General features: G+C 45.0%; 1 long non-coding RNA gene across 1 annotated transcript; it reads left to right on the forward strand.

Annotated features, from left to right (window-relative positions):
- The first annotated feature begins 13,781 nt into the window (after positions 1–13,781).
- On the forward strand, positions 13,782–14,743 carry LOC138258776 (uncharacterized). Its single transcript, XR_011198561.1, has 3 exons — positions 13,782–13,863; positions 13,995–14,057; positions 14,606–14,743. It is a non-coding gene; the product is annotated as an uncharacterized lncRNA (long non-coding RNA).
- Positions 14,744–17,619: the final 2,876 nt, after the last annotated feature.

Here is a 17,619-nt window from a genome sequence, read left to right on the forward strand (position 1 = left end):
ACATGCATATAAAGCCTTTATATGATCCCCATATATGACAGTGACACCTGCTTCCAAATATGGCTTGAAGATATATGGGACACAGAGATTACAAATTGCATACACCTTGTAACAAGATGTTGGTGTATCTTGGTGGTTAGAAGACTGTCCATTGACTCATATCTAGTCAGATTAATGACTTGACAATGTAAAGTCAGCTCCCAGTTAGGTGCATTGCTGCACAATGTACTATGGTAACAGAGCTGGTAATCAGTATAGGTGTGACCATTGTACCTGGGCCTCTGTATGGGTGTACTACAAGTACATCCAGCTTCCTACCCTTTTGCCCCCTCTCCAGGAGAGTATCTGACATTGTTTGGATGGTGATTTAAAGTTCAGTTTGGTAGGGGACACAGCTTTAGCTGTGTGTTGCTTGTAATACTACTGACAGATGGCCATGGCATTAATGTTTTTACCATGGAGTGTACAATAGTAGAGAAGTCAGGTTGGCTGGATTGATTGTTAGTTTAACATGCAAGGCTATTTGACTTGTAGTACATTGTTCTGGTTTTCTTACAGGTGGAACAGTGCCTGCTGGGAGTTGTAGTGCTGTCATGCCCAGTACTACCCGTGCCATACCCATACAGTGCGACCCCTGGTGAGTTTAGTTGGCATGTGGTATGCCAGAGAGGGGTATTTGGACATTTGGAAACAGGGGTGGTGAGTGGGTGGCCTGTTAATATGTCTAAAGATGATCAGTGAGCATGTAAGACAAATCTTTTGGTGACATTATTGGTGTTATGGCTTCCCAGACTCCACTCCCCCAGGTATTCCTGTCAGGCCCTCAGGATGCAGGATGTCCACGACCTTCTCCTCCTACGATGTGAACATTGGGGGAGGAGGTGGGGGTCCATCGCCAGTCTTGTGGACTGCCAGCTGATGCCTTGCGGCCATGGACGCACATTCTCCCTGATGTCCTCCCTTGTGCGTGGACAGTTGCTTACAGAATTTACCCTGTTGACTAATCTTTGATACATCTAAATTTTCCTGGTGATAGATGTTTGCTGGACTTCTACTCCAAATAGGCATGGCTCTAAACTGATGGTTTCATCCACAATGACCCTCTATTTATCATCTGTGAAACAGGGATGTTTTTGTGGGACATGGCAGTGGTGGACCAGACTGTGAGGTGGTGAAAAAATTGACAAGATAAAACAATTGGTGATTAGGTGTGGGCGCTGTGATGTGAGTTGTTGGCCGGTGGTGTCGAATGAGTGGGGTACTAATGTATGTGTTGGATGTGTTGTGCAGTTGTGGGATGAGTGCAATGTGAGGTGTGTAGGGGTGCCTATTCTATGGTTAGTAATATATTTTTGTGCAGTCTCTATCTAGCAGTGTATGGCTTTTTTGTTGCGAAGGATTGTGGAGTGTGAAGGGGTGTGTTTTATACTGCAGTATGTAGGTGTGTCAGGTGTGTGGATGTGTGTCAGGTGTGGGGTTTTCAAACTATCCAATGTGGCGTGGTGTATACTAATGTGTCAGCCGACCGCCGCAGTTTGCACCGCCATTGGTTTTCCGCCATGGTAGAACCACTCTCGAGATTTGTGGGTTGTAATAGGATCGGAAATTTTTTGGTGGGCTGGCAGTGCTGGTGGTGGGACCGCCTCTTTCCCGTACTCCAGTGTCCTGGCGGTTTCGGATTTTTGGCTGGATTGTGGCGTGGTGTATACTAATGTGTCAGCCGACCGCCGCAGTTTGCACCGCCATTGGTTTTCCGCCATGGTAGAACCACTCTCGAGATTTGTGGGTTGTAATAGGATCGGAAATTTTTGGGTGGGCTGGCAGTGCTGGTGGTGGGACCGCCTCTTTCCCGTACTCCAGTGTCCTGGCGGTTTCGGATTTTTGGCAGGATTTTGGCGGGCTTCGCTGTGTATGTCTTAATATGGTGGTCGGATTACTGCAAACATGGCGGTCTTTTGGCGGCCGCCACTGGAGCGTTCTTGTCAAAAGACCGCCAAACTCGTAATGAGGCCCTTAATAATCAAGTAAATAATTAGTATTAGATTAAAAAATATATAAGTTAATCATACTTAATTAACTTCCTACCTTATACACCTACAAACCTCACACTCACTACAACGCTATAAATGACTATTTTACAATTAAATTTAAAATATAAATAACTTAAAATTACAAAAAATTTTAAAAACATTAACAACAATCACACAAACAATATAAAAAATATACAATTAAAATATTATTTAAACATGTAAAGAAACGTAAAAAATGATATTTCTTACCTTAAGTTATCGATATTCTTTACAACAATAAATTTGCACGCAATATTTCTGTGTTACACCATTAAAAACTCAGGCCCAGATTCAATAGGTACTAGCGCCATTCCAATGCTACATTAGCATATTTTTTTTATGCTAATATGGCGTTAGAAGGCCATAAATGCCATGCCATATTTACAAAGTAGCGCAATGCTTGCTTTTCACCTCTTTGTAACCCCTTGAGCCACATTATGCCTGCGGCAGGCATAATGTATGCAAGGGGAGCATTCTGGCACTAGGGGGAGATGAAAAAATGTCATCATTTTTATTGGCATTTTTAATGCCTGCTAAGAACAGGCATTGAAGGGAGGCTCCCATTGTTTTCAGTGGGCCTCTAAGTGCTTTGCAGGATTAGCGGCATTTTTTTCTTTACACTAATCCTGCACAAACTAGTACCCGTGACTACAACCATGGTGCGCTGTATTTTAAATACGGCGCGCACATGGGGCGCTAAGGGGGTGAAAGAAAAGTGGCGCTGCACTAGCTGCAGCACCACTTTTCATAAATCTGCCCCTCACTCTTTCTGCAGCAGGTCTGCTAGCACTGAAAAATGAGTTTGGCTGCGGTAGCTTTAGCACCTGACGAGTGGTCTACGAATATATAATGGCAAGTTGACAGCGTCTGGGGGTGTGCATACATCAGACGTATTGGGAACATCAGCAAAGAGGCTGTCAGTGACTAGACTGGTAGAGTAGACTGCAACACTATTGGCTTTCAGAGGAATTTGAAGATGAATTGTGGGGCTTTTAGACTGAAGACATGTTTGGAAGGGCTGTAAGTTAAGCAGAGATTATGCGGAAGTGGACTAGAGGCTCACAGGTGTGCTGTTATGGCCAATAGAAAAGATTCGGAGGCCAAATGAGGCATTTTCAAAACAATAGTGAGGCTGTGAGAGCCATACCAGGGGTTCTGTGATCAAAAAAGAGCAGCATACTGAGTCAGTGGTCTGTGAGGGCTATTAAAGGGTGAACTTGCTTTTGTGGGGCATCAATACTGGGGTTATAGGAAACAGTGGGTTGTGAAAGCAGGTACAAATGAATACTTGAAGGCCAACGGGACAACCTAAACGTGGAAAGGGTGCTGGACGGAGATCTGAATGTTACAGTCAGCAAATGGGATCATAGTTTAGCCATGTTTCCGTGAGGGTCGGTTAGAGATGATCCAAAAAGATAGGTTCCGGCAGTCAGCAGAGTGGCTATGAGGGTCAAATATGATGGCACTGAAATATAATGATGGTGGAGATAGTGTGAGCACTAATGGGGAGGCCCGAGTGCTGAAAAACAGAAGGTGCCTAACTATCTGAGGGACAACAGAATGGTTGTGGTGCTAACAGAAAGGGCTGGAGAAGTTCTTACCTCAACAGAATTATAATTAGCATTTGCAAAGCATATGGGTTCTTAGGAGTTAGGTGAGTATGAGTGCTTGAAGAAAGATCTGAGAATCTCTCAGGGTCAGTAAAAGACTCTAAAATCTAATAAAGAGAGATGGACTCATTAGATGAGCTATTAGAACTAGCAAACGGGAGGGACGTAAGGATTTTGAGGACCACTGTGGAATGGCTAGGGCATTCTGAGAGTAAGTTGCACTACCTGAGTGGCAGTGTCCCCACATTATGAAATATTACCCTTGCCCAGATGTTTTTCCCTATTTCCAAGGTGAGTGTGGCATATTGACCTTACTTACATAAAGTTCTACTTTAGTGTGACTCCCAGACCTTTGCACTTAAATTTAATTTGTGTTAAGTGCATGTATGTGCAGTGAATGTGTAGCTCTTATGTAGTAGTAAAACTCTTTGTAGGGTGAAATTCTGATTGCTGGGACCAGTGGGATGCATTTTGGTTGGCCCTTGGTTTAGCGTGACCAAAGATGCACAGGGGATACAGCTAGCCCTGGCAATGAATTGACTGAATTGTTATTAAAGGTGAGGAAGCATCTTAGCAGGTTGTTAGAAATGGGTTTTTTGGTTGGCAGGCAGGTTACTCCCATCATCAGCATTTAATCTACAGGCCCTGGGTACACATAGTGCGCTCTTCTAGGGACTTATAAGTAAATTAAATAGTCCAATTGGGTATGATCCAATGTTACCATGTTTAAAGGGAGAGAACATGTGCACTTTAGCACTGGTTAGCAGTGGTAAAGTGCACAGAGTCTAAAAACCAGCAAAAACAGTATCTAAGAAGTGGAGGGAGGCAGGCAAAAAGTTAGGGGTGACCACCCTAAGGCTGTCAGGTCTAACATGTTTCCCCCCCAGCTGAAAGTGGGGAGAGCTACCCAACCTCCGGGGAGCTCTTATCGCTAAGGCGGAAGCATCTGGAGAGACAGCGTTGTCAGTCCCACAGCGATTCTTCACCGTAAAGTCCATCCCCTGTAGGGAACTGGACCACCTCAAGAGTATAGGATTCTCACTCCTCATCTGCATAAGCCATCTGAGGGGCCTGTGGTCTGTCTGAACCCGGAAGTGAGTCAGCTTCTTCAGTGCCCAGACCATAGCAAATGCTTCTCTTTCAATAGCACTCCACCTCTGTTCCCGTGGTAATAGTGTTCTGCTAATAAAGACTACTGGTTGGTCTAAGCCCTCCTCATTTAGTTGTGCTAGAATAGCCCCTATGCCATGCTTTGAAGTGTCTGTCTGCACAATAAATTCCTGGGAGTAGTCAGGGGCCTTGACCATGGTGGCCGTGCACATGGCTTCCTTCAGAGAATCAAAGGCTTTCTGACAAGCTTCTGTCCGATTCACCAACCTAGGTTGCTTTTTGGAGGTACGTCCTGTCAAGGGTGACACAATGGTACCATAGCCCTTGACAAACCTACGGTTGTATCCAGTGAGGCCTAAGAAGGCTCTCACCTCGGTCTGTGTTCTAGGTGGTTGCCTGGCCTTGATAGTTTCAATCTTGGCCTGGAGTACCTGCAGCTTGCCACCACCTACTAGGTGTCCCAAGTACACCACGGAACCCTGCCCAATCTGGCATTTACTAGCCTTGATGGTCAGGCCTGCCTGTTGCAGAGCCTGAAGCACCTCCTAGAGGTGGAGCAGGTGTTCCTCCCAGCTGGAACTAAAGAAAGTTATGTCATTTAGGTAGGCTGCACAGTAGGCATCCTAGCCAGTTAGGACCCTGTTCACCAACCGTTGGAAGGTAGCCCTGATATGAGATCAAAAGTACTCAGAAACTTGGCAGCACCTAGCCTGTAAATGAGCTCATCAGCTTGGTGGATAGGGTGAGCGTCAGTCCGGGTGACTGAGTTGAGACCCCGGTAGTCCACACAGAACCGCAGTTCTGGCTTTGCACCGGGGGCAGCAGCCTTAGGAACCAGCACAACAGGGCTGGCCCAGGGACTACTGGACTTCACAATGACCCCTAAGGCCAACATCTTGGAGACCTCCTTCTTGATGCTGGCCTTCACCTTATCTGACAACCTGTAAATGTTGTTCTTTACAGGGGGACTGTCTCCTGTGTCCATGTCATGGACACACAGATGGGTGAGTCCAGGAGTAAGGGAAAACTGGGAAGAGAACTGCTCTAACAACTCATAGCAGTCTCCTCTCTGATCTAGAGTCAGGGAGTCAGAGAGATTGACACCCTCCACTGACCCATCACCTTCTTTGGCAGAGAGGATGTCGGAAAGAGGTTGACTCTCCTCTTCCATGCCCTCATCTGTAACAAGGAGCATACTGACCTCAGACTTCTCAAAATGGGGTTTGAGTTGGTTATGATGGAGAACCCTTAGAGGGTGCCTAGGGGTCTTGAGGTTCACTAGGTAAGTGGCCTCCCCCTTCCGCCCCTTGATTTTGAAAGGGCAAGACCAGCAGTCCTGGAGAGCCCTAGGCTCTACTGGCTCCATCACCCAAACCTTGTCTCAAGGTGAGGACTCAACCAGAGTGGCCTTCCGGTCATACCACTCCTTCATCACCTCTTGACTGGCCTCAAGGTTACTCTTGGTCTGCTTCCAAAAGCGTTGGGTTTGATTGTGGAGGGCCAGCATGTATCTGACCACATCCTGGGGAGGTGCCTTGGGAGCTTTCTACCAGCCCTCTTTAACTATGCTTAGCAGTCCCCTGACAGGGTGACCATAGAGAAGCTCGAAGGGGCTGAACCCCATCCCTTTCTGGAGCACTTTCCTATAAGCAAAAAGAAGGCATGGCAAGAGGACGTCCCATTTACACCTCATGGCCTCAGTTAGGCCATTGATCATGTCTTTAAGGGTCTTATTGAATCTCTCAACAAGCCCATTGGATTGAGGATGATAAGGGGTGGTAAACCGGTAGGTCACCCCACACTCATCCCACATGTACTTCATGTATGCAGACATGAAGTTTGTACCTCTGTCAGACACAACTTCCTTAGGGAATCCCACAAGGGCAAATATTCCCATCAGGGATCTGGTCACCACCGGTGCAGTCACTGTTCTCAGATGGATTGCCTCTGGATAGCGGGTGACATGGTCCACCAAACCCAAGATAAACCCGTTGCCCAGGGCAGTTTTGGGGTCCAAGGGACCAATGTCGTCCATGCCCACCCTTTCAAAGGGGGTGCCAATGACGAGGAGTGAGTTCAGGGGGGCTTTAAGCCTTTTCCCTGTCTTCCCACTAGCCTGGCAGGTTTGGCAGGCCCTGCAGAAATGATCTGAGGCTACCCGCATTCCAGGCCAATGGAAGTGGGTGACAAGCCTGCTAAAGGTCTTGTCTTGGCCCAGATGTCCTGCTAGGGGAGTATCGTGAGCCAGACCCAGTAGGAAGGCCCGGTAACACTGGGGGACCACCAGCACACAAGCTGCCCCAGGGCCCGGATCCTTAGGTTCACTGTAAAGGATATCATTCTCCCAGTAGAGGTGGTGACCGCCAGAGGCTTCACCAGCTGCTTTGGCTGTGGCCTGTCACCTCAGACCCTCAAGGGTGGGGCATTCTTTCTGCACCTTGCAGAATTCTGCCTTGGTTGGCCCACCCTCTACTTGCCAGCGAGCAAGTTCAGGCAGGTTACCTAGGCCAGCTATGTCCTCTCCAGTTGGCTCAGGACCCTCTTCCTCCTCACGGGCCCCGTCCACCACCGTGGGAACATCTGAGGGGGGTTTCCCACGCCTCTTGCCCTTCCTCTTTGCAGCTGTCTGGGCCATTGTTCCAGGCTCCAGATGGCCTTGACTCCCTTCCCGGGCAGCCATGGACCTTGTGGTCATGCAGACCCACTGAGGGAAACCTAATATCTCCAGGTGGGATCTGAGCTCTACCTACTTCCAGGCAGTATTCACAAGATCATTGCCTAACAGACAATCTACAGGCATGGCAGGACAGCTACTTTCAGAATACCAGAGACCCCCTCCACACTCAAAGGGAACCAGAGCCACCGGTAGGTGACTCTCATGATTGTCAGCGACTATGAGCCGGTGGAATGTATTAGGGACTGTCTGCTCTGTTGACACCAGCTGACTCTTGAAAGTAGTCATGCTGGCTCCTGTGTCACACACAACCTCTACCCTTTGCCCATCAATGGTAACCCACTGCCTATACTTTGAAGTATTTGTAGGCATATGGGCTTTAGGCACCAGCTCTCTATCTCCCAGAGACACTAGGGAAACCTCTGTCTGCCCCCCAAAGCTAACTGGGACTATCTCCCCCTCGAGCGTTACACTAGCCAACCCAGGTGTCTGTCCAGTGGTGGACTGTGCTCTTTTGGAACACTGGGAGTCACCCTTAGAATGTCCATGCTGGTAGCACTCTAAGCATTTGGGGATGAACTTCCCTAACTTCTTATCAAAGAATCCTGGTTTCTTCCCAAATCTGGAAAAAGAATGGTTACCACCCCCCTTGGGAATTGTTTTGGGGGCCTTTTGAGAACTCCTTATCTTTAAGTTTATCTCCTCCTCTTTCTTCTGTTGGGAACCCGGACCACCTTTGTGGGTTTCCCCCAGATGCCTTCTTGGACACTTTGGTGCTAACCCAGAGGTCCGCCTCCTCAGCAAGCTTCCTGGGATCAGTCAGCTTACTATCTACCAAGTGCTGGCGCAACTCTGTAAAATAAATACTGAGCATATGCTCTCTCAGAATTAAGTCATATAACCCTTTGTATTCATCTACTTTGCTGCCCCGCACCCATCCATTCAGTGCCTTATTGGAGAAATCAAAACAATCTACCCAAGTTTGTGTGGAAAGTTTGGTGCTGTCCCTAAACCTCTGATAGTATTTCTCAGAGGTCACCCCAAACTTGGCCAGTAAAGCGACTTTCATGGGTGTCTAGACATTCCTATCATTTGGAGCTAATGTAAGAAGTGTGTCCCTCCCCACTGCTGGTACATAAATCCACAAGGCCGCCCCCCAGTGATCCTCAGAGGTCCCATGGCCCCTTAGTGCGACTTCATAGGCAGCCAACCACTTGTCAATGCCATCTCCCACCACCAAACTTGGTACCACATTCTTGGGTATACAAACCTTTTTCTCCCCAACAGGTCCTGCATGTATGCTGCCACCATCACTACTGAACTCAGACAGTCTTGCCTTGATCTCCAGCTCCTTGAGACTCAGTTCATGAGCCAACAAAAGTTTTTTCTCAGCCAAGGCTCTCTCAGCTGCAGCCTAATTGGCTGCTCTCTCAGTTTCCATCTGCCTGGCTGCTCTATCAGCCTCAGCTTGTTTGGCTTCTCTCTCTGCCTTCCTTTCCTCCTGTTGAACATCAATTTTCAACCTTGCCATCTGCAATTGAAACTCTCTCTCCTTTCCGCTGCGATCAGGCCTTGATCAGAGACACTGCTCCCTGGTTTGGCAGGGGGCACAATTGCATTGGTAACATCATCCACTGATGGAAAAAATCCTCTGAGGGGCCATCCTCTGGACCCTCCTCCTCACCATCTTCCTCTGAATGGTCTTCTGCCCAGGCCCTCAGCGCCATTTGGAATTCATCCTTCATGGAGGCTTTCTGGGTAGGTACACCCATATCCCTGCAGAACGCCCTCAGCTGTTTAACAGTGTAGGTCTTCAGCATAGCCAGATCAAAATCTTCATCTCCTGCATGAGACCCAGCCAGAGACATGTTGAATGAGGATTTTAGTAAAACAATTGTCAGGAAAAAAACAAAATTGCAGAAAGAGTTACAAAATCAAGGTGACATTTAACTGTGGGTAGGTAGTGAAATACTTAGCTACTGTATGTTATTGCACAGATACAAGTCCTATCTTCACTTCTGATCACCAATGTTAGAAATGGGGTCTTTGGTTGGCAGTCAGATTACCCCCTGTCCAAGCAAGGACCCTCACTCTAGTCAGGGTAAGTCACACCCAATCCAAATGATCCTGTGCCCATCCTCTGGTAGCTTGGCACTGAGCAGTCAGGCTTAACTTAGAAGGCAATGTGTAAAGTATTTGTGCAATAAATCATACAATAACACCATATAGCACCACAAAAATACACCACACAGTGTTTAGAAAAATATATAATATTTATCTGATAAGATGCAGGTCAAAACGATTAAAGATGCAATATGTAAATGTTGATATATCACTGTAGAGTGATATAAAGTGTCTTAAGTCTTTTAAAAGCAAACAAAGTCTCTTTCAAGCACAAAGTAACCGGTTCGGGTGAAAAATCTCCACAAAGAACTGCACAGGAGGAGATGCGTGGAAAGAAAGGGATCTGCGTTGATTACTCGGGCTGCACACGTTGATGCGTCATTTAGTCTTCACGCATGGACGGCTGTCCGTCGTGGATCCTCTTCAGGTTGCGCAGTTTTCATACGCCCCATGGACGATGCATGAGCGTGAGCGTTGCATTGAATTTTCTATTGCACGGGAGGCGCTGCCTCGATTCCTCTCTGGAAGTCGGGCTGCGTTGTTCCAGCTCATCTGTGCGTCAATCCAGTGGGCAGCATGTTGAATTTCTGGTCACTACACTGACGCTGCGTCAATCTTCTCGTTGCAGAGTCGGGCTGCATTATTCCGGTTTGGCGTGCGGTAAAATTCTCACCGCTGTGCAGGCTGTGCGGTGTTTAAGGCAGGCTGTGCATCGAATTTCGCTGCACAAGGAGTCCTTCTTGTAGAGATGAAGTCTTTTTGGTCCTGAGACTTCAGAGAACAGGAGGCAAGCTCTATCCAAGCCCTTGGAGAGCAATTCTTCTCTACAGCCAGAGAGCAGCAAGGCAGCAGGGCAACAGCAAGGCAGCAGTCCTTCACGGAAAGCAGACAGGTGAGTCCTTTGGGCAGCCAGGCAGTTCTTCCTGGCAGGATGCAGGTTCTGGTTCCAGTTTCTTCTCCAGGAAGTGTCTGAGTTGGTAGGGGCAAAGGCCCTGTTTATAAACCCAAATGTGCCTTTGAAGTGGGGGAGACTTCAAAGAGTGGCTTAGAAGTGCACCAGGTCCCCTTTCAGTTCAATCCTGTCTGCTAGGGTCCCAGTAGGGGATGTGGCAGTCTTTTGTGTGAGGGCAGGCCCTCCACCCTCCCAGCCCAGGAAGGCCGATTGAAAATGCAGATGTATGCAAGTGAAGCTGAGTATCATGTGTTTGAGGTGTGTCTGAGTTAATGCACCAGGAACTGTCAACTAAACCCAGCCAGACGTGGATTGTAAGGCACAGAACGATTTAAGTGCAGAGAAATGCTCACTTTCTAAAAGTGGCATTTCTAAAATAGTAATATTAAATCCAACTTCACCACTCAGCAGGATTTTGTATCACCATTTTGGACATCCTAAATATGACCTTCCTACTCCTTTCAGATCAGCAGCTACCACTCAAACATTGTATGAGGGCAGCCCCAATGTTAGCCTATGAATGGGGCAGGACTAAAAGCAGTGTAAAGACGAATTTAGGAGTTTTACACTACCAGGACATTTAAACTACACAGGTACATGTCCTGCCTTTTGCTTTCACAGCACCCTGCCCTTTGGGTTACCTAGGGCATACATTAGGGGTGTCTTATATGTAGAAAAAGGGGAGTTTTAGGCTTGGTAAGTACTTTTAAATGCCAAGTCGAATTGGCAGTGAAACTGCACACATAGGCCTTGCAATGGCAAGCCTAGGACAAGGTTAAGGGGCTACTTAAGTGGGTAGCACAATCAGTGCTGCAGGCCCATTAGTAGCATTTAATCTATAGGCCCTCGGCACATATAGTGCACTGTACTATGTACTTATATGTAAATTAAATAGTCCAATTGGGTATGATCCAAAGTTACCATGTTTAAAGGGAGAGAGCATATGCAATTTAGTACTGGTTAGCAGTGGTAAAGTGCGCAGAGTCTAAAAACCATCACAAACAGTATCTAAGAAGTGGAGGGAGGCAGGCAAAAAGTTAGGGGTGATCACCCTAAGGCTGTCAGGTCTAACACAGGTTTTAACTTTTTGTCTGTCGCTGATTACAGCTTCAGGAAGGCATGTGACAGCCAGATGCAGAGATCTTACACCGCTTGGTGACCTGTTTTGAATACTCTTTCTTGGAGCCACGTCCACTGCTACTCGCTGCGTGATCCATCATCTTCTATAGATGCTGTGTCTGAGCTATGAACAGAGAATCAGCAAAGGGGAGGTCAGGATAATAAGAAGGCTACGATGAGCAGAAGAGGGGGTTAGGAAGGATCCAGATAGATGCCCCAGATGGACTGTGATAGCCGGATGTGATAGCACTGGGAACTAAGGCCTGCAGGACCTGCAGTGTTAGCTACAGCACCAGATGAGTGGTCTGTGAAACTCTAAGGGCTAGATGTAGGGTGGTGGACATACAAATGTGGCAGAAAGTTTTTGAAGGCCAGCAAATAGGCAATGAGTGCCAAGGCAGGTAGAGTAGTCTGTGTGACTTTTATACCTCTTTGAATCAATCAATCAATGAATCAATCGATGAATCAATTAAAGCTAAACATTTGGAGAGAAGTGATACCTTGAAAATTAGAGATCGAAGTAAGATGATGGACCAATCGAATAAAGTTTGGTTTATAACAGACTTTAATGATGCTTCTTTGATTCTAAAAAAATGTATGACTAAACATTGGAGTATATTGTCTCAAGATGAATCAATAAAAGACTTAGGGGGTTATTCTAACTTTGGAGGAGGTGTTAATCCGTCCCAAAAGTGACGGAAAAGTGACGGATTTATCACCAGCCGTATTACGAGTCCATTATATCCTATGGAACTCGTAATACGGCTGGTGGTATATCCGTCACTTTACCGTCACTTTTGGGACGGATTAACACTCCTCCAAAGTTAGAATAACCCCCTTAATACCTGAAAGAGTACCAATAACATATTGGAAAGGTAGAAACTTGAAGAGTATTCTGAGTCCTAGTTTTACCACTAGTTCTCCCGATAAAACATTGCTTTATACAAAATCAGTAGGTTTTTTTAAGTGTGGTTGCTGTGGAGTATGCCGCTGGGCCTGCCATAATACCAAGGAGTTCTCTGATGGAGGAAGACAATTTAAAATTAGCTCATTGATCAATTGTAATACTACTTATGTTGTGTACACAATACGTTGCAAATGTACTAAAATTTATGTGGGGAGCACAATACGCCCACTCAAGACTACAATTGGAGAACATGTTCGAGCGCTTAAAAATTATGATTTAAGATACCCAATAGTAGCACACATTGTTGACTGTAACTCACAATCAGTCCACAAAAGTTTTGAATTTTTTGGACTGGAACATGTCCCTAGATATCCTACGGGGGGTAATAGAGAATTAGCCCTACGTAAAAAAGAGGCACTTTGGATTATGAGATTGAGGGCTGTGGAATCAGGTCTCAACTCTGATAGGGAATTGGAGTTTTTCTTGGGTGACTGAAATTTGATATTTTTTTCTATATGGTATCTGTCTGTGTTATCGTTGTCTTATTGCTCATGTACATGATACAATGTTAATGTTGGTTAATTTATCTCCTATTACGGGGGACATATTATAGAGTTATTAACCAAAATTCTCCAACATTGTTATTATGCTACTATAAGGGTACATTGGATAGTTTAGCTATGTGGGTTGGGTATAACTTAGACCAATTTCCAGACCAAATATTGTCTATTTCTATAATCGCAGGTGGGGTTTATTTGCATGTACTGTCTGCGATTTAGGATTTTATTGCTTATTTCTTGATTTGTTGTTGTTTTGAGTCTAATCTCCATTGTTGTTGATTTATTTGAGATTATACAGTCACTGCAGTCATTGTCAGTTCTATTCTCTACTTGGGTATGAAAATTATTCGTACTGGACTGAGTGTAGATTAATTGCGGTGTCATGTCTACTAATGGTTATTCTTACTTGGAGCTTAAATAACTTATCAGGTCTGATGTTGATTGATATTTTTTGTGTGCTAGACTATTAGGATAATTTACAAGTTACATGAGTGTGTAGGTCTTTGAATGTGGTTGGTTTACTGTGGTTTTATTTGCGGTGCTTAGTAACGTTTTGGTGCCGATATAGCAGCAGTAGACGTTAATCCGCTTTCTTTTTCCTTGAAAGTATTTCAGTGATGCACCGGAAGTCTATTTAGCTTCCGTGTTTTGGTGCGCGGTACAGCGGAGACATGTACTCGCGGTTCGGCGTTTCAGATTTATGTCAAAGCCGTATTTGTAACACTGTGATAGATCTTGGTGAGTGCCCGGGTTTGGGTTTTAACTTGTATTACGATATTTTGGCCAAACAGGAGACTCAAACTTGAGCTCCTATTCATTAGGATTTATTGTCATGTAGGTTTGTATGTTTTATTTTCTTTGCATTGCAGAACACGGATGAAATTTACAACAATACTGAATTCACATTAATACTATTGGACCCTGGATTCAAGGTATTTCACACGGGGTCACGTTGGAGTTCACATGTTGTGAATGAGGCTTTATCACATGGCTAATTTTCGTTCATATCATGTGCAAATTAATCACATCTAGTTTTTCCCCTTTTTTCTGTTCTTATGTGATAGATCTGCATAGTTCGGTTTGTAATGGTGAATATCAATTAAAGCTTGATAAGTTTGGACAACAATCATTGGATGTTTTAGGATTTGTTTAATTATGAGGTACCATTAAGGGTTATTTAAGCTCTGCAAGAATTTTGAGTTTCTGGCATCACTACTTTAATATATTTTTTTAATTTTGGCGGATTTTTGCAGGATAAAAGGATTAGGTGGTGTTGTTTGGGGAGCACTTTAATGTATTTTTCATCTGGGTCTTTTCCCTGTTTGGTTAAATTAATTTTCAAAAGAGTGACTACAATAGTGTTTTCCTTGCATGAGATTTCTATACTTTTGGTTCTGAATCTGGGATCTCTACTTATTATTCAACTACTAAGTTTGAGCATGTTGGTTCCTAACTTAATTAATATGTTTACAATTTTTAGCCCTGAAGAAGTCGTTCGGGATGTAAAAAAGAATTTCCCATGACGAAACACGTGTTGGCTTAAATTGTATGACCACGGATGGATTACCAATTACTTGAAGATTTTTATTTGGATCTTTGGATTGGATTGGACATTTCAAACTTGTATTAAAATTTGATGCTTTGTTTTTTCAAAATCACTTATTTGGGTTACATGTGTATTATAATTGTTCATGAATGGTGTGCTGCACACTGTATCATATGACTGTTGGGTTTCTATGAACCTTTAAGGGACGGGTGTTTTCCCTTGTGCTGGCACCCCTCATTTCTTTGTTAAAATTTGTGCTACTTAGGATCCTGAGCGCCTTTATAACCCTAACATTTCACCCCATTAGCTAGGTCAAAGGCTGCATCTGAACTACACCCAGAAAATCACATTTAAAAGAGAATCAGCCCAAATCACATTTGAAACCTCAACAATGTTTCCACATCCCTGTCTGGAAACTGAGCATAAAAGTGGAACTGTGAAATGATTAATATGTATGTTACGCTATAGGAAGTAACAAAACGTGTTTGTTCATTTAGTCTTATTTCTTAGAATATTTATAGTAAAGTCAATTAACAAAATATCTCTGTAAGTTCTTTTCTTCTGTGTCTTTGATGTTTATAGGCCTGATTTATAGTTTGGCAGAGGGGCTATCCCATCACAAACGTGATGGATATCCCATCTGTCATATTAAGATATCCTTAGGATATAAAGGGATCGTAATAAGGCGGATGAGATATCCGTCACATTTGTGAAGGAGTAACCCCATCCGCCAAACTCTAAGTCAGGCCCTATATGTCCTTCTCTGATTTACTGGGACGATTGATTCATATTCCAATGACATTCAGGGGCATATTTACAAGCCCTTAGTGCCACCTTAACGTAGTTTATTTCCACTAAGGCGGCACTAACAAGTCCCTCATTCTGCCCCACTTTGTAACCCCTTGTGCCACATTATACCTGCATAATGTATGCAAGGGGGTGTTCCCCGCAGGGAGGACCCAAAAAATGGAGCAGTGAAATGTACAAGATTTCACTGCACCTTTCTTGCTTCATTTTTTAACCCCTGCGCAGGGCAGGCGTTAAAGTGACTCTATAGGCATCCCTTTGCTTTGCTTGACTAGTGCCAACATCTTTGGCACAAGCCCAGGAAAGCGCCACAATAGTGTCAAAAATGTTTTAAGCTATTGTTCTAACGTGCACCATGATGAACGCTGTATTGTAAATACATCCCTACCTAGTGTTGTTAGGGGGGGTGCAAGGCGACGTAAGGAAACTGGTGCATTGGAGCTGATGCGCCACTTCCTTGTAAATATGCCCGTCAGTTTGATTAATTATAGTCCTATTCTTTTGCTTGTGGCTCCTCGATGGAATGCTTACTCTGGCTGCAAGAAAGAGTAGGGCTGGTCATAGGCCAGACTTTACACCATGCACCCTATTTTGGGTTAAACCTAGCTGTAATGGCCAGAAAGAAAATAATGACCCCAAACACCATGGCAAACAAAACTCCCACCGTATGGGGAGCAATTTGTTTGGTTTGGTTTTCAAAAACAACACCCACTTTGGGATTCTTTTTTTTTTTTTTTTAAACTGTTGAAAAGTTTGCAGGCCGGGCAATTATGCCTGACAATATTGTCCATCAAACTTGCACAGCAAGGAAGCTCCTGTCAATGTAGAGAGTTGTCCACAGGGCTGGCGGACAGCTCTAAATTTGGTAGGCACAGTCCCTGTAGGATCAGGCACACAGTTGTCCTGCCTTCCGTCATGAGGTTGGAATGAAGCATCTCATTATTGTGCATTGATGACTTCATTAGGGGCCTTTTGTCATTATTTCTATTTGATAAGATCCCAATAAATATTAGATGACACTATGGGCCTCATTACGCGTTTGCCAGTCCATGCACTGACATGCCTGTGGTGGCAGTCCGACCACCAATGGCTTGGCTGTCATACCACTGTTCTACAAATCATGCAGGCCAATAGAGAAAAGACCGCCATGGTCCCGCCGGCAAGACCATGCAGCAGAGACCACCTCAAGGTAGCACAAACTGGCCTGTGTTTCTGCCGGACACATTATGAGGCAGCACACACCAGTGGGAGCATGGGGGTTAAACCACCACGTTTCAGCAAGCAGAAACGGACAGTATAAAGGAAAAACTCATCTGCAGGCACCATTATACATCCAGATCCACCATGCATCCTATCACACATGTCCTTCCGCTGCTGCTGCTCATCGAAGGAGCCAAAATCCACACCGCTGTGGATGCAACCGACCATAAGTACACACACACCTACCTGTGTTATTACGTTCAACCACAAACCATGGTGCCGTCATCCACATGATATGGGTTCACGATAAATGCACAAAGTACACCTGTCATTGTGTACACAGCCTGAGTCATTCAAAAAGGACGCATTCACATCTACAAAACGCCCCCTTTGGGCAGGTCACTCATACTGCACCGCAGCACTACACAAAAACACAAGTCTGACCATCTCTGATATAGGGACAGTGAAGTGTACACAACATTGTGCCACACAACACCAACAACACAGCAACATCACATCTACAAATACAACTGACACCCTCATATCCCCCACATGCTATCGACTTCCGTGACATTCAACACACATATGTATGGATGTGTCATGGAACACAAATATCACTGTCATTATCAGCCCTGCAATGGACCCACATATCACCCACATTGCAAGACAATGGAAGGACAATGGTATGCACAATACACAGAGAGACAAGTATACAAAGCTCCCTGTGCAAGCAATACTTGCACAATAGGGGTGGGGGCATCAGGAGCACTCAGGGAAGAATATTGCACTGGGGCACATGTCACTTTGCACATGACCCTAATCCAACATTTGCACAGGAACTGGCCCTTCAGGTATCTCTGGATCAAACAATACTAAATGGCATGCCTATCAGCACAATGTGAGAGTGCAAGTCAAGAAAGCACATGCAACTGTAAATGCAT

The sequence above is a fragment of the Pleurodeles waltl genome, chromosome 9, assembly GCF_031143425.1.
Source record: "Pleurodeles waltl isolate 20211129_DDA chromosome 9, aPleWal1.hap1.20221129, whole genome shotgun sequence".
Lineage (NCBI taxonomy): Eukaryota > Metazoa > Chordata > Amphibia > Caudata > Salamandridae > Pleurodeles > Pleurodeles waltl.